The sequence below is a fragment of the Pan paniscus genome, chromosome 11, assembly GCF_029289425.2.
Source record: "Pan paniscus chromosome 11, NHGRI_mPanPan1-v2.0_pri, whole genome shotgun sequence".
Lineage (NCBI taxonomy): Eukaryota > Metazoa > Chordata > Mammalia > Primates > Hominidae > Pan > Pan paniscus.
Genome location: NC_073260.2, coordinates 18609915 through 18631251, shown reverse-complemented (window position 1 = coordinate 18631251; position 21337 = coordinate 18609915). Strand labels below are relative to the sequence as shown.

The 21337-nt window shown below is 46.5% G+C and overlaps 1 pseudogene; it reads left to right on the top strand.

The window, feature by feature from the left end:
• The first annotated feature begins 99 nt into the window (after positions 1-99).
• Positions 100-9908, top strand: LOC100990624 (adenosylhomocysteinase-like; annotated as a pseudogene).
• The last annotated feature ends 11429 nt before the right edge of the window (positions 9909-21337 follow it).

Sequence of the window (21337 nt, the reverse complement as noted above, 5' to 3'; positions counted from 1 at the left end):
GCCCACGTGATCCGCCCGCTTCCCGGCCTCTTTGTAGCCCCGTAGGCCAATCAGAGGACGTCCAGGAGAGGGGGCGGTCCGTGAGGCGGGAGAAGGGTGGTGCGAGCCCAGCTCTAGCCTGCCGGGCTCGCGGCGGCCCCGGCTTTGTCTGCCCAAAGAGTGGGGCGCGGGCCTCGGGCACCGGGCGCCGCGGAGCAGACAAAGGATGCGCCCCGCGCGGCAGACGCCGGGCCTAGTCATCTGCTCCACCGGGCTGCGAGCACGAGCGGGGGGTGGAATCAGCACTTGGGAGCATCCCTGCCCTCCTGAACAATGGGGCGCCGGCGCCGCACCCCAGCTCGGGCGGGGACCGCGCGGGAACCCCGCGATGGGAGAGGGCGGCGGCAGCGACGATGTAGAGCTTGGCATGCCCTCTGCTGCTCCAGAGAGCCTGGTCGCAGCCTTGCGAGGTCTCTGCCGCCATTCCCATTTCAGAGATGGGGAAGCTGAGGCCCTTGCTGAGGGCCTCCCTGAACCGAGACCCACGCCCTCACCAGAAACCTGCTGTGGGCCAGGTGTTGTGCCAGACTGGACAAGGGGGCGGGACCGAGCGGTGGAGACCCCTCAGGGCAGAAGGTGCAAGCTTCCTGCGTGGAGGAGACAGGCTCGCAAGCACACTTCCCTAAACCCCGGGAAGAATAGGATCAGACAGGGTTGAACTTCAACTTGATGTCTTTTGCTGAATGGTTTTGTGGCCTGAGCGCGGTTTTTTCTCCACTAAAATGGAGATGATAGGACACCCCTCACCCCCCTCACAGAGCTGTTGTGAGAATTAAGTCATGGACGTAAAGGGCTTAGCCCAGCGCCGGGCCCACTGTTGTAACCCTCATTAATGCTAACTATTCTCAGCATTTGCGCCAGGGCAAGCCCAGGATTAGAAAGCAGCCCCAGGCCACAGCCCTTCAGTGCCCCCAGAGCCTCCGGCTGGTTGCAGGGATTGGGGTGGGGCTAATAGCCGAGCTCGACCCTGGATGACACTAAACCCTGAATCAAGCTGGAATTCGGGCACGCAGCCTCGCATCATCCGCCCAGGATCCAGAGCTAGGTCAGGCGCTGCTGCTTCGGCTCAGCAGCTTCCAGGGGAAGCCAGGCAGGGCGGGTTTGTCATCTGATGGGGCTTAATTCAAGCCCCACTGCTAACCCAATCCCGGCCTCCCCTACGTGATGTTTGGCTTTGTGCATGGTTTCCCATTAGTCATTGGTCTTCAACCAGACCAGCAGGATGAGATTTATGTGTGAACCCGTGTATGTTAATTAAAGCATGCATTTATTTTCCTGCATGAGTAGTGGGTGGGGGAGGCTGTGTATGAATGCATAAACATGTTTGTGAGTCTGTGTGTATGAGTATTGTATGTATCTGTGTGAGTTTATGAGTATGGGAGCTAGTATCTATTTTTATATATTGTGTCTTAATCTGTGCATGTGTACTGGTGTGTGTTTTTGTGTATTTTCTGTGTTTTTGCATTTGTGGTTATCTATGGGTGTGTCTTGATAGGTCTATGTATATAAGACAGCGGGAATGAGGGAGAATGTGAGTGTTCTGTCTTCAGGACCAATATTTAGCAAGCACTAACCAAGGTTCTATTTTTACTTTGCTTTGGGAGGGTGGACAGGTCATGCCAGTCCCCCATATTCCCTTGCTGATCCTCCCTGGCCCTTCAAACCCCAACCAAAATGCCACATTCTCTAAAAGACATTCCTGGATTTGAGTGGGAATTAATCTCTCCCTTCTTATTTCCCCACCACCCCTTCTTTATGCATTGATTACAGCCCTGATCTACCAATCTACCTCTCCATTGCCTCTTCCTAAAAGGATTAAGGAGGCTTTCAGAAATATATGCAACAGGATAAACTGAATTGCCCACATGGCTTTATTACTTCTCATAGGCATGCACCAGCCTTAATACTAGAACTTGTTGTCTGTCTCTTACATCAGATGTTCTCCCTGTTCTGAGAACCTAGCAGGGGCAACACATGTAAGTGCTAACCCATGCTGGTTAAATTGAATTAATTGAGGTCTTGTCGTGCTTGTGGTAGGAGCTTGTGTCTTTAGAGTCAGACAGACTTGGGTCATGACTACCAACTCTGTGACCTTGGAGGAAACCTTTCACCTCTCTGAGCCTCAGTTTTCCCCCCCACTTTTTTTTTTTTTTTTTGAGACAGTGTTTCACCCTTGTCGCCCAGGCTGGAGTGCAGTGGCGTGATCTTGGCTCACTGCAACCTCCGCCTCCCAGGTTCAATCGATTCTCCTGCCTCAGCCTCCCGAGTAGCCGGGATTACAGGCACTTGCCACCAGGCCCAGTTAATTCTTGTATTTTTAGTACAGACGGGGTTTCACCATGTTGGCCAGGCTGGTCTCGAACTCCTGAGCTCAAGTTATCCTCCGGCCTAGACCTCCCAAAGTGCTGGGATTACAGACATGAGCCGCCGCGCCAGGCCACTTTTCTCATCTATTAAATGGGGCCAATAAATCGTCTCTCATTTGTTGAGCTAAGGATTGAGGAGAATGTTTTTACAGAGCCTAGCACACAGACGGTGCTCAAGCTGTGTAGGTTCATATTTTTGTTATACCATTGCTAACTTTGAGCCTTGTTGGCTGAAGGACCAGAGCAGAAACCCCTGGCCCATAAGTTCCCCATCAGGTGACATGGCCTGACACTTGCCCTACCTGATATTTCCAAATGATATCTGAAAAATGCTGGGTTGGCCCTGAGCTTTGCTGTATCAGAGGTTCTCTGGCAAGGGGAAAAATGCTGATGCAGCTTCTTGGCCAGGAGAGCCACAGAGCAAATGACTAGGACACCTTGTCGAGTGATTCAGGTCAGCTCTCTGCCTTAGGCAAGGATCATCCATGCCGGGGCTTTTAAGATGGGATATTAGCCTGTCATATGTATAGAAAATATTGAATTTTTTTGAAAGCTACCAGTAATTTAAATGTGTTAATGTCCATTCAACATTTAATTTTTAAATTTCCTTAATTTTAAATCTTCCTTAATCTCCAAACTACAAGATGACTTTCTTAGGAATTATGTTTGTGTTTAAAAATTGGAAATACCTTACATATCTGTCATCAAAGAAAGGTATTATTATACCTGTTAAATTTAATCCTAGAAAGTCATTGTAAGTGTAGCTATGAAGACAGTATAGCAAATATTAATAGTAAATAATTGAGCTCATAGTCTATGCTAGACACTATACCAAGAGCTACATATGAATTGTTTTGTTTAATCCTAAAAACCCCAGGAAATAGGTACTATTATGTCTTAGTCCATTTGGGCTGCTGCAACAAAGTACTGTAGATTGTGGCTTGTAGACAGCAAAAAATATATCTCTCCCAGCTCTGGTGCCTGGGAAGTCCAAGATCAAGGCACCAGCAGATTCAGTGAGCTCCCTGGGTGTCCTTTAAAAGGACACTAATTCCATTCATGATGGCGCTGCCCTTATAACCTAATCACCTCCCAAAGGCTTCCAAATACTTTTACATGGGGAGTTAGGATTTCAACGTGTGAATTTTAGGGGGACACAAACATTCAGTCTATAGTCTATTATTATCTGCATTTTACAGCTAAGGAAACTAGGTCACAGGTTAAGCAACTTGCCCATGGTCACTTAGTAAATAATAGAGCTAGAAATCAAACTGAGGTTGGCTGGCTCCCACTGACACTTAACTATAAATGGAAAATACTTATAATGGTAAGAAGAAAAGAAAAAAATTATAGCTGTGACACTCTGTGTAACAGAACATTGACTGGCACTTTTCATATTTGCCCCAGAACTGTAGCTAAGGCCTATGAGACCTGGAGCCAAAGGCTTAGGGAAGAACCACAGAACAGCAGGGGTCAGAGTGGGCCTTGTTGGAGCCAATGTGCAGCCTGACTTTTCTCCTAGGCAAATGAGGTGCTCTAAAGGGCCCCAACTGATTTCTCACTTTATTAGTCAGCACCTAGCACAGTTTCAAATACACAGAAATGGCTCAAGAATTGTCTGTGAGCCAGGCGCGGTGGCTTATGCCTGTAATCACAGCACTTTGGGAGGCCGAGGTGGGTGGATCACAAGGTCAGGAGTTCAAGACTAGCCTGGCCAACATGGTGAAACCCCGTTTCTACTAAAAATACAAAAAAGTTAGCCAGGCGTGGTGGTGAACGCCTGTAATCCCAGCTACTTGGGAGGCTGAGGCAGGAGAATTGCTTGAACCTGGGAAGCAGAGGTTGCAGTGAGCCGAGATCGTGCCACTGCGCTCCAGCCTGGGCGACAGAGCAAGACTCCATCTTGAAAAAAATTTTTTTAAAAATTGTCTGTGAAGTCTTATGATGTGGCAGATGCTGTTCCGGGAGTTTTATATTCAGAACACATTTATTCCTCAAAGACAGGGCTGTCATCTGCACTTCAAAGAAGAAGAAACTGAGCCTCCAAGAGCTTAAGAGACTTGCCCAAGGCCCTTGTGACTCAAAAGCCCAGGCTCTTCTCTATACACTACAGTCCGTTAATGTGGCCGCTATGTGTTGCACATAGTAGGAGGTCAGTGAACACATACTGAAGGAAAGGACACACATGCACCAAATTTAACCCTTCTGCTAGAAAAGCATTTAAGAAAAGAGAAGCTTTGGGAGTGAGAAAAGAAGGTATAATAATATGATACATAGGGCTCAGCAAAATAACTTCATCTCCCAGATTCCAATAAAACAGACACCTTTCCCCTTTCTGGTTTCATTGAAACAGCAATGCTGACATGGACTATTTCTAATCCTGCCGGAGGCTGGCCTCCTATCAGATGTGGCTAAATGCAAGGTTTGGCATCTTCTGCAGACAACTGTAGGATTACTGGGGCCACTGTTCACAAAGTCGGCCCAGCAAAGGACACTAACAGACAAGCCACAGAAAGGAATACAAATGACTAAAAAATATGAAATACTGCATATGCAACTTGAGTAATTAAAGCATTGCAAGTTGAGATAAGGAGTTGCCATTTTTTTAACCTATTGATTTGGCAAAAATTTTTACAAACTGGTAATACTTGTTATGGTCTCTCACTGTTGATAGAAATATAAAGTGATACAACCTTTCCAGAAAGCCTTAAAAGTGTTTATACTCTTTGACCCATTATTTCCACTTTTTTTTTTTTTTTTTTTTTTTGAGACGGAGTCTCACTCTTTTTGCCCAGGCTGGAGTGCAATGGCACGATCTTGGCTCACCGCACTCTCTACCTCCCGGGTTCAAGCGATTCTCCTGCCTCAGCCTCTCAATTAGCTGAGATTACAGGCATGTGCCACCATGCCCAGCAAATTTGGTATTTTTAGTAGAGATGGGGTTTCTCCATGTTGGTCAGGCTGGTCTCGAATTCCCGACCTCAGGTGATCCGCCTGCCTCGGGCTCCCAAAGTGCTGGGATTACAGGCGTGAACCACTGCACCCGGCTCATTATTTCTACTTTTAATAATCTAGCCAAAGGCCAGGCACAGGAGATCATGCCTGTGATCCCAACACTTTGGGAGGCTGAGGTGGGCAGATCACTTGAGCCCAGGAGTTCAAGACCAGCCTGGGCAACATGGTGAAACCCCGTCTCTACTTAAAAAAAAAAAAAAAAAAATTACTAAAAATTAGCATGGTGGTATGCAGCTGTAGTCCCAGCTACCTGGGAGGCTGAGGTGGGAGATCACCTGAGCTTGGGAAGTCGAGGCTGCAGTGAGCCATGATCATGCCACTGTACTCCAGCCTGGGCAACAGAGTAAGACCCTGTCCCAAAAAGAGAAAAAAAAAAGAATCTATCCAAAGGAAATAAATAATCAGATGTAAATATGTATGTACAAAAATGTTCACCAGAGTGTTATATAATTATAAAAACTAGAAAAATCTAAACAGTTAACAAAGGATTAGTTGAGTACTTTGTGCTGTATGATGTTTCTATGTAGAAACACTATACATCTATAAAAAATGATACTCACCTGCCCAGCGCTGCCTGCCCAACACTGCCCACCCAGTGCCTGTCCCCAGACTATGGCCCAGCCCCCTTTGCCCTTGTCCATCAAAGGTGCCGCCAGCATGTCTGACAAACTGCCCCACAAAGTTGCTAACATCGGCCTGGCCACCTGGGGACACAAGGCCCTAGACATTGTGGAGAATGGATGCCGGGCTTGATGGGCATGCAGGAGCTTTACTCGGCCTCCAGGCCACTGAAGGGTGCCTGCATTGCTGGCTGCCTGCAAATGACTGTGGAGATGGCCATCCTCATTGAGACCCTTTTCTCCCTGGGTGTTCAGGAGCAGTGGTCTAGCTGCAGCATCTTCTCCACCCAGGAACATGCAGTGGCTGTCTTTGCCGAGGCTGGCATGCCAGTGTTCACCTGGAAGGGCAAAATGAAAGAGGGGTACCCGTGGTGCATTGAACAGACACTGTACTTCAAGGACGGGCCCCTCAACATGATTCTGGATGATGGGGGTGACCTTACCAACCTCATCCACACCAAGTACGTACCCACAGCTCATGTCGGGCATCTGAGGCATCTCTGAGGAGACCAAAACCGGGGTCCACAACCTACACAAGATGATGGCCAGTGCAATCCTGAAGGTGCCTACCATCAACGTCAATGACTCCATCACCAAGAGCAAAATTTGACATCCTCTATGGCTGCCAGGAGTCCCTTATAGATGGCACCAAGTGGACCAAGACGTGATGATTGCCAGCAAGGTAGCAGTGGTAGCAGGCTATGGTGATGTGGGCAAGGGCTGTGCCCAGGCCTTGCAGGGTTTTGGGGCCTGCGTAATCATCACCGAGACTGACCCCATCAGTGCACTGCAGGCTGCCATGGAAGGCTATGAGGTGACCACCATGGACGAGGCCTGTCAGGAGGGCAACATCTTTGTCACCACCACAACCTGTGTCAATATCATCCTTGGCCAGCACTTTGAGCAGATGAAGGATGATGCCATCTTATGTAATACTGAACAATCTGACGTGGAGATCGATGTCAGGTGGCTCAACAACAATGCCGTGGAGAAGGCAAACATCAAGCCCCAGGTGGACTGGTACTGGCTGAAGAATGGGTGCCACATCATCGTGCTGGCTGAGGGTTGGCTGGTCAACCTGGGCTGTGCTATGGGCCGCCCCAGCTTTGTGGGGAGTAACTCCTTCAACCAGGTGATGGTGCAGATTGTGCTGTGGACCCACCCAGACAAGTACCCCATTGGGGTTCACTTCCTGCCCAAGAAGCTGGATGAGGCAGTGGCTGAGGCGCCCCCCTGGGCAAGCTGAACGTGAAATTGACCAAGCTAACTGAGAAGCAAGCCCAGTAGCTGAGCACGTCCCGTGATGGCCCCTTCAAGCCGGATCACTACTGCTGCTGAGAGTCAGGCCTGCCCTTCACTTTCCAGCTGCTGTCCTTGCTCAGGCCCCGCCTCTTCTCCCTAAGAGCAAATGGCACCAACTTTGTGATTGGTTTGTTAGTGTCCCCCATCGATGGGGCTGGTCACTCAGTTTTTGGCCTCTGCTGCATCCCTCACACTATATCAAGTGTGGCGGGGAAATTGAGAGGCCCTTCCTCAAGCCCTGGTCATGATGGAGGTACAAGGGAGGCATCCACAAGGAACCATGAGTTGAGTGGTCTTGGAACTGCTCACTAAGTCAGTCCTTCCTTTTTTTTTTTTTTTTTTTTTGTATTTTTGGTAGAGACGGGGTTTCACCATGTGGGCCAGGATGGTCTCGATCTCTTGCCCTCATGCCTCGGCCTCCCAAAGTGCTGGGATTACAGGCATGAACCACTGGCGCCCAGTCAGTCCTTCCTTAGTTTGGAAGTTGGTAGTGGAGTCACAAAGCCCATGTACCTTACCATTCAGGTAAGGTTCCCGGTCTGTGGACTTATACCGTGTTCCTGGTCTGTGGACTTATACCCATGGTTTACAGGTTCAGTGGTTCCCCAGCCCATGACAGATGAGAAGGAGCTATATTGAAAGGCAAAGAGGAACTGTTGTTTGAATTTTCCTGAGAGCCTGGCTTAGGGCTGGGCCTTCTCTTAAACCTCATAACAATGAGGTTGGTACTTTTAGTCCCTGTTTTACAGGGGTCAGAATAGACTGTAAAGGGATAACTGAGAAAGGACAGAGAAGTGACAGCCAGAGGGGCTATAAAAACATAAAAGCAAGCATAGATCTGCTACTACTTTGTAACAAGATGGTTCCTATCACAACCCTGGTTCAAAAAGAGAATAATATGGTTTTAATGTTAAAAGAAAGCAGGAAGGTGGGTAAATAAAAATCTTGGTGCCTGAAAAAAAAAAAAAAAAAGATGATACTCAAGCACAGTGGCTCATGCCTATAATCCTGACACTTTGGGAGGCCCAGGTGGGCAGATTGCTTGAGCTCAGGAGTTCAAGACCAGCCTGGCAAAATGGCGAAACCCCATCTCTACCAAAAATACAGAAAAATTCGCCTGGCATCGTCGTTGCACCTGTAGTTTGAGCTACTCTAGAGGCTGAGGTGGAAGAATCACTTAAACCCGGGAGGTGGAGGTTGCAGTGAGTGGAGATGGTGCCACTGCACTCCAGCCTGGGTGACAGAGTGAGACCCTGTCTCAAAAAAAAAAAAAAAAAAAAAAAAGATACTTATGAAGGAAATTCTTATAAAATTGTGGAAAAAATCATTAATATAACTATTTATGCCATGATTCCCAAATTGTGTAAGTGATAATATCTGCAGAGAATAAAATACCAAAAGGAAATACACCAAAATGTTAACATTCTTTTTTTCTGAGTGACTGCATTATGGATATTTAACTTTTTTCTCCTTCATAGTTTTCTACATTTTCCAGTTTTTTTAATAGTGAGCACTTATTACTCTCAAAATCAACAACAATCAACAACAGAATTCATTTGAATCTGAAGATATGTCTCTGCCAACCACATCCCTGACCTGCCTTCATGGTATCTCAAGATGATGAGAGGAAGGAAGGCTCAAGTTGTAAACCCACATTAAATGCAAGGCACCATCCCCAAACAATGAAGCTAAATGTTGAAATCCTGCTTCAAAGGCCCTCTGATGCTAAAATAAGCCCAGAAAAGCATTTGCACGTCATTCACAGTGGGCACCAAGTCAAACCCTCACTCGTCATCAGTGTTGGCTGCAATACAAAGAATTTGAACCATTTGGGGGAGGAATAGGGTTGGACCTTCACAAATAACTCTATCCCTTAGGTTGCTATCATTGTAATAAAGGGGATTACTGACAGGTGCACAGCACAGAGCTTTCCCAGCCATCATCTCATGTGAACTTGCCAACAACTCTGGAGGAAAGATGTTGATAGTAACAACAACAATAACAACAATGATGGAGACTTAACATTTACTGAATACTTATTATGTGTCAGGAATCAATTCTAAACACTTCACATACATTGTGCCTTTTAATTAAAAAGCAAACACAAAACAAAACAAAAACAGGGACTTGCTCTGTCGCCCAAGCTAGATTGCAGTGACATAATCATAGCTCACTGCAGCCTCAAACTCCTAGGCTTAAGTGATCCTCCTGCCTCAGCCTCCCGAGTAGCTGGGACTACAGGTGCACATTACCTTTTAAAATTTTTTTGTAGAGTTGGGGTCTTGCTATGTTGCCCAGGCTGGTCTTCAACTCCTGGTCTCAAGCAATCTTCCCCTCAGCCTCCCAAAGTGTTGGGATTTCAGGCTTGAACCACTGTGCATTCCCCTTTTAATCTTTTCAGCCTTATCTGTGAAGTAGAAAGAGTGATTACCCCCACTTTGCAAGCCAGTATGTTGTCACTCAAAGTAGTCAAATGACTTGTCCGAGATCGCCACGCTAACAAATGAAAGCATAGAACTTGTAGTCATTTGCTTAGACCTCAGGTCCAGATTTCCACAACTGCCTACTATAGTTCCTCAACTTTGAGTATTTTTTATTGCTGTCGTTATTAGAGGAGACAGTAGCTTAGCAGTAAAGAACGCCGGGTTCAAATCTGGTCTTTCTAGCTGTATAATCTTGGACAAGTTACTTTAGCTCTGTGTCTCAATTTCCTCCTCTGTAAAATGGGGATCATAAAATTTATCTCATAGGCCTCAAAGTCAAATGAATATAAAGCATTGAGCCAAAGTCTGCCCCATAATGAACACTCAAAAGACCTTGGTACATGTCTGATTTTCCTATACCTTGCCTTCTCACATAGTCAGTCAAGGTCAGGAGGGTACAATGTCCTTGGGTTCAATGCCCAGAACTTCTAGATTTTCAGAAGAGTCATACTCTCTGATTTCCATGGCCTCAGCCCTTTTGAAGAGCCTCCTTTGCTGGAGTGTGTGCCTGTCAGAGGGTAGCTTCTAGGACTGAGAGAGTACTTGGCAGGAATGAGTACTTGACTCCTTCTGAGAAATCCTTAGGCCTTTAGGACTATGATGCCCTTTGTTGAACTATTTGAGGTAGGCATGTTGATTTCTTGCTGGCTTCTGGGGGCTCGATAATAAGGAAATCCACTTCTAGAAGAGCAACTGTTTCCCTGAAAAGACCACAAAAATGGCAGCTATCACAACCGGAAGGGGACTTGGCATCAGTCCCTTCAAACATGTCCTTGTACAGATAATTAACCAAGAACCACAGAAGTAAAGCATCTTGATAAGATTCCACACTGTCAAGAGCCAGGGTCATATTCAAACCCTCTGACTCCCAGGCCACCATCAGACCCAAATCGGTCAGTACAAAGGAGGCAGCTAAGGGCCAGTGAGAGGCCTAGAGGCTACTGGCTGGACACCGATGGACCTTCCCCCCTTCTGACTCTGGTTCAAGGCTCTCTTTATGTCCCCAGGCTCCCTCTCCAGGAATTTCCCTCCTAGAATCACAGAAATGGCACCCTGCTGCCAGCTTCTTATCAATGGCCATGGCAAGATTTTAAATAATGACAATACCGAGGCGGGCGGATCACCTGAGGTCAGGAGTTCAAGACCAGCCTGGCCAACATGGTGAAACCCCGTCTCTACAAAAATTAGCCAGGCATGATGGCAGGTGCCTGTAATCCCAGCTACTCAGGAGGCTGAGGCAGAAGAATCATTTGAACCCAGGAGGCGGAGGTTGCAGTGAGCCGAGATCATGCCATTGCACTCCAGCCTGGATGACAGAGCGAGACTCCGTCTCTAATAATAATAATAATAATAATAATAATAATAATAATAATAATAAAATGATAACAATAATCAGGATCTGCTCTCAGGCAGCAGTTGGGACCTTAGGAATTACAAAATCTTCCAAATTAGGTCACATTTGTGTAAAGGAATTAGAAACATCTTTCCCATTTCATCAGGCCCAGATTAGAACAGCCTCTGCAGAGGGTCCTAGTAGATCAGTCCTCCTCTCAGGCCCATGGGTGTGATTTCCTTTCTCAAACAGCCACTGAACTTTTCTTATGATTATGGAGTGTTTATTGGGTGTGTGCAATGCGTCAGGTGCAGTCTGGAATTTGGAACTGTCACATACTGGCAGCATGACCTCTTTAAGAGGCAGGAACTTGTTATCTCTGCCATCCGGTCCCATGTTGGGGAACTGTCTATGAATCAGCCAAGATGGGTTCCCAGCCCTCCGTCCATCTCCCTTCAAGGCAAAATGGTCTAATGGGAAAATTCCATGATCTAGCAGACCTGGCTGCTCTACTTCCAGCCTATGTTACTTAGAGCAAGAATCACCTTTTTTAACCTTCAGTTTTGTCAGCTGTAAAATAAGCATACAATACCTGGTCTACCTATTGTGTTGCTAGGAGGAATCATTCATTCATTCATTCAGCAGAAATGTGTTAAACACTGATATAGAGATACCCTAGTGTACAAGACAACAAAAAAGGTGCATAGAATATAGTAAGATAATCAATTAACAAATAAATGGGTAAATAATCAAGATATTTACAGATTAAGCAAGTGCTACGAGGGAGATAAAAATGGTGCTGTGACACAGAATAATATCCCCTTAGAGTGATGAAGGAAAGCCTTGCTGAGATGTGACATTCAACCTGAAAGCAAAAGGAGACAACTCTACCAACACTGGAAGGAACAGCAAGTGCAAGACTTTGAAGTTGGAAAGAAACAGAAAGGAAACCAGAATAGGTGAAGCATATTAAGTGAAGGAGAGAGTGGTACAAGCTAGAGGGCAGGACTCTGTAGCCAGGGAAGAAGACTGGGCTTCATTTTAGGAGCAAAGAGAAGTCAGGGAGCGTTTTAAGCAGGGAGATGAGGGCAGATTATAGAGCAGCAGGGACAGAAGCACAGACAGCAGCCAGAAGGCTGAGTTGTCCAGGTGTGAGAAGATGGTGCCTGGACTGGCTTAGAGGCAGATTCAGAATCTGTTTTAGAAGTGGAATTGTCAAGACTTGCTGTTGGATTGGGTGTGGGGTGAAGGAAAGACAGAAATAAAAAGTTACTCCTAGATTTTGGAATCCACAGGATCACTCACTCACTCATGCATTCAACAAACATCAATTAAGCACATATACCTGCCTGTCTCTAGGCATGGTGTTGGGGATAAAGATGGAGATGAAGATCACAGCTTTGTCAGGGAAATGGACCAGAAAATAGGCAAATATAATGCATTTAAGTAAGTGCAGTAAATATTAGAGAACATCGAACTCTGCTGAGGGGAAAGAATCAAAGAAAAGTCTTCCTAGGGGAGGGGAGTTTGAGCTAAGCCTTGAAGGAGCAACAGGAATAGCAGAAGGGCTCTGGGATTATAGAACAGAGCTCTGAAATAATAACAATCGTAGTAGTAGTAGTAGTAGTAGTAGCAGCTGATATTTGTTAAGGCCTCACAATGTGCTAGGTACTGTTGTAAGCATAAATGAATCATTTAATTCTCACATAAGAATCCTATAAAGTAGATCCTATTACCATCATCCCCACTTTACAGATGAGGAAGCAGAGGCACAGTTAACCTCAGTTACATAACTTGCCCCAGATCACACTCATAATGACAGAGCCAGGCTTTAATCGCATGCATTTTGGCGCTGGAAACTATGCTCCAAACACCGCAAGAAACTGCCTCACTGTGGGACGTCACTGCACATTTAGGGGCTGACAACAAGTGCAGGAGGTATAGGGTGTAGGAAGGTAGGAACTGACGGGAGGTCAGATAAATGACATGAAAGCATTTTGCAAACTATAAAGTGCTGTCCCCAAGCAGATTATCACCACTACTATTATAATAAATAACTGCCTTTCCTCCCTGTGAAAAATGAAGGCTTCTCAGACGTATCTCTGGATTATTGGCCTTGGAAAAAAGTGGCTGCTTGGAGGGCCTGCCCAGACAGAGGGAATCTCGGGAAAGGACGGGCTGACGTGAATCTGACCCTGAGTTGGGAAGCAGCAGATGTGGGCTCCGGTCCCAGCTCTGCACCTAACTTATTATGTGGTCTTGGGTGGGTTACCTCCCCACCCTGTCTTTAGTTTCCCCATTGCTAAGATAGAAGGAGGAAAGAGTGGGGATTTTTTTTTTTTCCAGACGGAGTCTCACTCTGTCACCCAGGCTGGAGTGTGGTGGTGCGATCTCGGCCCACTGCAACCTCTGCCTCCCGGGTTCAAGCAAATCTCCTGCCTCAGCCTCCTGAGTAGCTGGGACTACAGGCACATGCTACCATGACCAGCTAATTTTTGTATTGTTTTTAGTAGAGATGGGGTTTTGCCATGTTGGCCAGGCTGGTCTTGAACTCCTGACCTCATGTGATCTGACTGCCTTGGCCTCTCAAAGTGCTGTGATTACAGGTGGCTCACACCTGTAAGATAATCAATTAATAAATAAAAGAGTGGGGATTCTAAGGCCTTTTTTAGCCTTCACATTTTGAACAATCGCTGCTACTGTTGGTGTTCCGCTTCTCCGAGCTGGACAGTGACCGAAAAAGAATGTCACCTTGGGGCCCTTTACCAAAACAAAGGCTTGCTGGCAACCTCGGATGGGAGTGGCACCTTCCAAAAAGCAGGACCCATGCTGGATGGGAAGCCCATGGCTCATGTCCCCTGAGTCCACAGATCTCCAGTTCAGACGCTTCTCATCACTCCTGTCCCTGCCAGGACACTCACTGGTTTCAAGCTCCTTGAACCAGGCCCATTCCTGTCCCTTTTAATGCTCCAGTGGGAGTCTGAGTAATGACAGCATTCTGGATACCATCCTTTCGAGGATGTGGCCAGAAGACGCAGATGCAGTTTACATCCTAAGGGGTCCCGTTTTGATTTTTCTGTGAGCCAAAAACCCCAGGGCTTTCTCACATGCGCTGCTCCAGGCTCCATCTTTTGCCATTGAGGGTTTTGTATTCACTCTCCTGGAATTAAAAGTGTTCTCAAGGGATGCAGCATTGAGTCTTTCTCCTCATGTCTCAGGATCTTCATCATGAGAGTACAATCATAAGCCTGCAAGAGATCCCCTTACATCAAAGTCATTCAATCCAAACCCTTCTCGCTGACACAGAACTCCGTAAACTGTAAAGCACTGTTGTACATTATTAATTCACATATTATTCCTTCTGTACCTTATAAAAGTCCTAGTTTCGGCAGGGCTAGGATTACCAGATAAAATGCAAGATGTCCAGTTAAATTTAAAATTCAAATTTAACTAGGCATCTTGTGATTTGATCCATTAAATCTGGCAGCCCTTGATGGGATCATCAGTCCCATTTTGCAGAACTGAAGCTCAAAGGGATGAAAGGATTTTACCCAAACTGCTTGAGAGCAGGGACTATGTCTGACTTTTTAAAAATATTTTTTTCAAACATGAGAAGTATATTCCCTTAAAGCCAGTGTATCAGTCCATTTAGCAGTGATCTAAAAGATTTATGCTTTGTGAAAAGCCTATTCATCTATGAATAGAGAATCTATGCCCTGTGTCTGTGTAGGTATATATGTTGCACAGAACATTAAAAAGTTAATAAATTCATTTTTAATCCCCAGTTCCCAAGTTGGGGTTAGCTCAGAGAAGATGCTTGAGAAATGTTTACTCAACTATTGGGCTTTCTGAATCTTTCATTCCTACAAGAACCCTACAGAATGAAAAAGAAATTGCTGGCTCAGGACAAAGAATGGCCCCAGAATGCAGTGTCAGGCTTCCCTGATCTTCCTACATGGCTGTGCCAAAGATGAGTTGAGTTTCAGGAAAGTGCAGTGAAACTATCAGCAGTGAAACTATCACATCATGAAATAGTCATGGGCCTCACGAAAAGGCTTCTTGTCATTACACTTCCTTCCTGCTCCAGGTTTAAGACCACAGGGAGGCTTCCCTAAGGCTGCCAAATACTGCAAGGTCTTGGCATAAATGTTGCCCAAGGGGTCCTTACACCATCAAAGGCAGAGGCACAAAGTCCCTTTCCTGCCCTTTGGATGAGTAGACCTGTTGGGGGCGCTGGTGGGACAGCCCCCAGGTGGCTTCTAGACTTAGCTCATCTCCTTCCTGATGGACAGCTCAGGATCTGTCCACTGACAGATCACATACTTTTTTCAGCCCAGCCAGAGCTGTGAATAAACACAGACTCTCCGAGAAGACTTGAGCTGCCGATGACAGAGGTCAGGGGTCTTGGTTCCATTCCAGGCTGTCAGCTAAGAAAGAGGATCTGCTGAAGAATTGGAGCCTGGGCATGAGCTCTTGCCATGGATGGAACTTTTTTCATGTGTGAGGTTCACCAGTAGAATCCTAGAATGTTAGAGTTAGAAGAGATGGCCTTAAAAAGCACCTAGGTCAGGCCACGCATGGTGGCTCACGCCTGTAATCCCAGCACATTGGGAGGCCAAGGCGGGCAGATCACCTGAGGTCAGGAGTTCGAGACCAGCCTGACCAACATGGAGAAACCCCATCTCTACTCAAAATACAAAATTAGCTGGGCGTGGTGGCACATGCCTGTAATCCCAGCTACTTGGAAGGCTGAGGCAGGAGAATCGCTTGAACCCGGGAGGCAGAGGTTGCGGTGAGCCAAGACTGTGCCATTGCACTCCAGCCTGGGCAACAAGAGCGAGACTCCATCTAAAAAAAAAAAAAAAAAAAAAAAAGCATCTAGGTCTAATCCAAACATTCTTCCAGAAAGACACACCAAGGCTCAGAGCAGGAAAGGACTCATTCAAGCTCACATGATAACTTGGCAGCAGAACCAGGCCTGGAATGCATATTTCTTCTTGGTGCTGCATTCCTGATTCAGATGAGCAGCTCTCCCTGCTAAGCAAACAGCAGGTGGGCGGATGTGGTCACTAATCAGTGCACTGGCACCGTGGGTCATTGAGCTTTAACCCCAGAGCACCATTAACAGCTTAACCCAGCCTGTCACCCTCTCCTCCCTGGAGGCCCTGCAGTCCTCAGGATTAGAAATAAACTGCTCTCAGCCAAGCCCCTGAAATGGGAGATGAAATGGCCCACAGAGACCATCCAATTTAGTTCCCCCAGTGATGCCGAATCCCCATCCTCTGTGCTGGGAAGCAGTTCCAGTAACCAATGAGCTCAGTGAGCTTGCAGGTGGGTGGGCAGGCTGCACAGAAGCAGAGGGTGGCGAGTGGACCACGGGGGGATGATGGGCATGGAACTGGTGCAGTTAAGCATCGGCGTTCCCATTCTGTCTCCTGTCAGCTCTGTTCTCAAGTCCTTTTGCTATTACACTAAAGCCCATCTCTGTGAACTTCTGTCTACTGGGTCCAGCTCAGATCCCTGGAGCCCAGGCCACACCCCTTGTGAAGCTGCTAAATTAGGCGGGAAGCCTGGTCTGCATGCAGGATTGGCTGCCTGGCTCTGTTCCCTGCCAAGCCAGTATCTGTATACCACTTAGGAGAAAAACTCTAAAGCCGAATGAGGAAAAGCAAGGACGGCTCTGCCTGTGATCCTTGGATGGATCCCCTGTATGTGCCAGCACTATTCTCAGCTCTTAGCAGAGAACAGAAAGGCTCTGTTGCTGTTCTCATGGAGTTTATGTTCTGGTTAGGGAGCCAGAGAGTATATGGGTACCTAAATAAATCAGATAATTTCAGAAAATGACAGTGCTAAGAAGAAAACACAGACTAATAATGGGATAGAAAATGACTCCGGGGTGGCATGTCACTTTCACAAGCATGGTCAAGGAAGCCCTCTGGGAGAAGGTACACATTGAGCTGAGGCCTGAATGAGAACGAGGAGGCAGGCTGGGGAAGACCAGGGAGAGAGAATGGTAAATGCAAAGTCTCATAGACAGACACAAGCTTCGTATGTGTTTGAGGAGGAGAAAAAAGCTGGAATGGGTAGAATATAGCAAATGAGAGAGAGAAAAACTGAAAGGAAGTTTTGGTCTGAGCCACAGTCTAGTGCGCTGAGCTGGGCTAAAGGTTAAATCATGGTGATGATTCCGCTTCCAGAGAAACAGAACCACAGCAAAGCAGAAATCACAGCATCATCATGGTGCTAACTGTGAAGGCCAGATGCCCACTGGGGCAACTCCACTGCAACTGCAGCTCAGTCAGTTCTCCAATCCAACAGGAAACACCCATCCCAGGTTTGTTTCTAAGCCAGATGACCTCAGGGGGGCTTGCCTGCTGCTCCCCCAAAGCACAGTGTTCTTCTCAAGGAGCCCCCTGGGCAGAGGCAACTAGAGAAGGAAGCCTACATCTTAAGAGTTTTTGTGAACTGTAGAAGCCTAGACCGTGAGCTTCACCTCCTTCACGGGACTCCTTTTCTTGCTTTCAGGAACTGATCTTCTCTTCTCTTCTCTCTCTTCTTTCCTTTTTTAATAAAAACTCTCACGGCGTCCCAGGCTGGAGTACGCAGTGGTGTGATCTCGGATCACTGCAGCCTTCGCCTCCCGGGTTCAAGTGATCCTCCTGCCTCAGCCTCTTGAGTAGCTGGGACTACAGTCTTGTGCCACCACACCTGGCTAATTTTTGTATTTTTAGTAGAGATGGGGTTTCACCATGTTGGCCAGGCTGGTCTTGAACTCCTGACCTCAAGTGATCTGCCTACCTTGGCCACCCAAAGTGCTGGGATTACAGGCGTGAGCCACCACGCCCGGCCTTGCTTTCAGGATCTTCATGGGGTCTCTTCACCTCCTTCCCCAACCAGGCCTGTTCTCAGGGTCAGCTTTGGTAAAATAGTTCACTCTGGGATATAAATGGTACTGTGCCCTCTCCCAGGAGTCCTGTATTTTATCAAGAGTCCAAGTCCTGGCTGGGTGCAGTGGCTCCCGCCTGTAATCCCAACACTTTGGGAGGTCGAGGCCAGTAGATCACTTGAGGTCAGGAGGTCAAGACCAGCCTAGCCAATACGGTAAAACCCTTTCTCTACTAAAAATACAAAGATTAGCTGGGCATGGTGGTGCGCACCTGTAGTCCCAGCTACTCAGGAGGCTGAGGCACTAGAATTGCTTGAACCCAGGAGGTGGAGGTTGCAGTGAGCCAAGATGGCGCCACTGCACTCCAGCCTGGGTGACAGAGTGAGACTGTATAAAAAAAAAAAAGGAATCAAATTCCTAAGCCAAATAAATGCATCTATAGTTGTGTAAATTAAGAAATCTGCCATCCAGGTGGGGAGGGGGTACCTGTTGCATCAGCAGGTTGATGGCGGGGCCCTGCCTGGTCGGTGTGGTTCTCCCTCTCCCAGGCCATGTCACCTTGTTCAAATAGAACATTTATTCCTGCCCACCACAGGCATTTGACTCTCTGGAATTCATGGGAGGTTCTAGAGTGCGTCCGGCTCTGTGTCAACTACCACTGTGCAATTCCTGCAAAGGCAGTTGAGGCGGGGGTGGAGTAGCCCTGAATAAACTGACAGCCAGAGGACTGGGATATCAGCTGAGAACGTTCCCATGGAAAAGAAAAGTCCAGCCCCTTCCAGCAAATGCCGCCTGGCTCTGCAAAGAGTGCCTTGTCATCTCATTGGCATTGCTTCTGTATTTATTTCCTATTTCAGACCAGAAGTGAGTGCATGGAGGATCTCTGTGAGCTGGTTTTCTCTATCTTCAGGATTATCCAACCTTCAGTAACAAAAGCAGAAAAATCTATTCCTATCCTTTGGCTCCCAAGTCCACATCTAAGTGATTCGTCCTAAGGATGTATTTCCAAAATTGTTTTTAAATCTTGTTTTAGGCCAGGAGCGGTAGCTCACGCCTGTAATCCCTGCACTTTGGGAGGCCGAGGTGGGTGGATCACCTGAGGTCAGGAGTTTGAGACCAGCCTGACCAACATGGCAAAACCCTGTCTCTGCTAAAAATACAAAATTTAGCCACGTGTGGTGGCGGACGCCTGTAATCCCACCTACTCGGAAGGGTGAGGCAGGAGAATTGCTTGAACCCAGGAGGCAGAGGTTGTAGTGAGCCAAGATGATGCCATTGCACTCCAGCCTGGGCAACAGAATGAGACTGTCTCAAAAAATAAGTAAATACATAAATCTTTTTTTAAATAACGGTTGCTAGTATTATGCATGATTACATAAAGTGGGGCCTACCCAGGTCCCAAATGACAGGTGGATAAGCAAACTTTGGCCCCCATTTGAAAGAATACTATGATAAGCTTAAAAATGACAAAATGAAATTCGTCAAAATATAGAAAAGTATATATGAAAGAATGTCCAGGGAAAATATGGGAAACCCAAACTGCACAAATCAATCAGTTTCTCCCTGCAGCTCTGTTGATGAAAACTGGAAGAGTTCAAGAAATAGTTATGTAAAATTTAAATAAAGTCCATGTTCTTTTTTGTGGGTATTTGTGTGCTTAAGTAATGTAAGTATCATAATCCCTAAGAAAATACTTTCTAACTTTTAAATATTGTTCACTATAAAATTATTATTCACTTTCTTCAAAAAATAATAAATTATTTTAATAATTGCTAATTGCTCTGTCTAGAGTTAGGTGGTTGGGATACAGAAGTAATTGCTTCCTGGCATTCAGGAAAGTACGGATCTTGTTTTGACCAGGCCTCTGCCTTCCCAGGGTTACTCCAGGAATTGGGATCTAGAACAGCATATGTTTACACCCAAAGGTGGGAGATCACTTTCTCAGGCAGGACTGGTCCTGGACTAGGGAAAACTACTCATCTAGCCCAAATGACTTGTCCTTCCAAAGAAACTATTCTGCTCCCCCAACTAATAATATTAGCCATATCAAGATTCTTAGCTGCAAACAAGAAAAAATTTGCCATGGATAGTTGCATAACAATGATCATCATTATTGTCATCACTTTTGGTGCGGTTGTTGTATGCAGGCACTGTGCTGGGCTCAATGGGAAGGGTTTTATGTGCATTATCTCTTTTTATCAACAACCTAGAAAAGGAGGCAATTACTTCCTGTTATGGATGAAGGAACTGAGGCTAAGAAAGGTTGAGAAACTTGCCCAGAGACCACAGATTTAGTAAATGGTAGAGGAGATTTTCAAAGCTAGAGCTGACTGCCAAGCTTGAGGTCTTAACAAGCTTAGTTTCTGCAATGAAAATCCTGCTGGGCTTCAGTGAGAATCCAGCAAGCTGGTGATGCAACCTCCATCCTTGCTGGGCCTCTACTAGCCTTAATATTTCAGGGCAGTTTCCAGGAGAGCTGGCTGGAGTCAGTGGTTGGCATCCACATGCAGCAGAGCCATGAAGCTGGCTTTCCCAGCAGCTCACATTAACTGGCAGTGGCAGCCAAGGCAGGTCAGAAGCAGAAGTGCTCTCAGGGCCTCAGGAAACATCTGCAAATCCTCAAGGAGACAAGACCTGCCCCCTTATCACCTCTTTGGGGGAGAGAGTGGGCCTATCCCATCTGCAGGGAAAGAACGAACACATTGCTTTTATTTTCCAAGGTGTGTTCCTGTAAATGAAACAATTCACTGCTATGCAACTTTTAGGATTGGCCACTTGAGAGCAGGCCTTGTACTGGACAATGGGGTGGCAGTCCTGAAATCACAGCCACCACCTACCTGCCAGGGCTTGTGGGGCAAGGGTGAAGATGGTGACAAGTGACAATCAGTTATTTGCAATTCAAAGTGAATGGTGCAAGGAAAAGGGGATGTGGTGTAAGGGGGAGAGTATGAACTTTGGAGTCAGAAAGATCTGTTTCTTCATGTCCTGGTTGTGAGACTTTGGGCAAATTTCCTAACATCTCGAGGTTGTTTCCTCATCTGGAAGAAATGTAAATAGTTATACTTGTATTGCATAATTACCATGAACATTAAAAGGTACAAGTATATCAATACTTAAAATTGCCTAGCAGATAATGGGAGCTCAATAAATGATAACATTACTAGTGTTATTAAAAAGGCTCAGTTGGAGGATCTATAAATGGTGTTGTTGAAAAGAAAACAGAAGGAACATATTAGCTGGGTTTTGATGGGGAAGTAGGAGTTTGTTGACTAGCTGGTAGGCAGGAAGGGTTT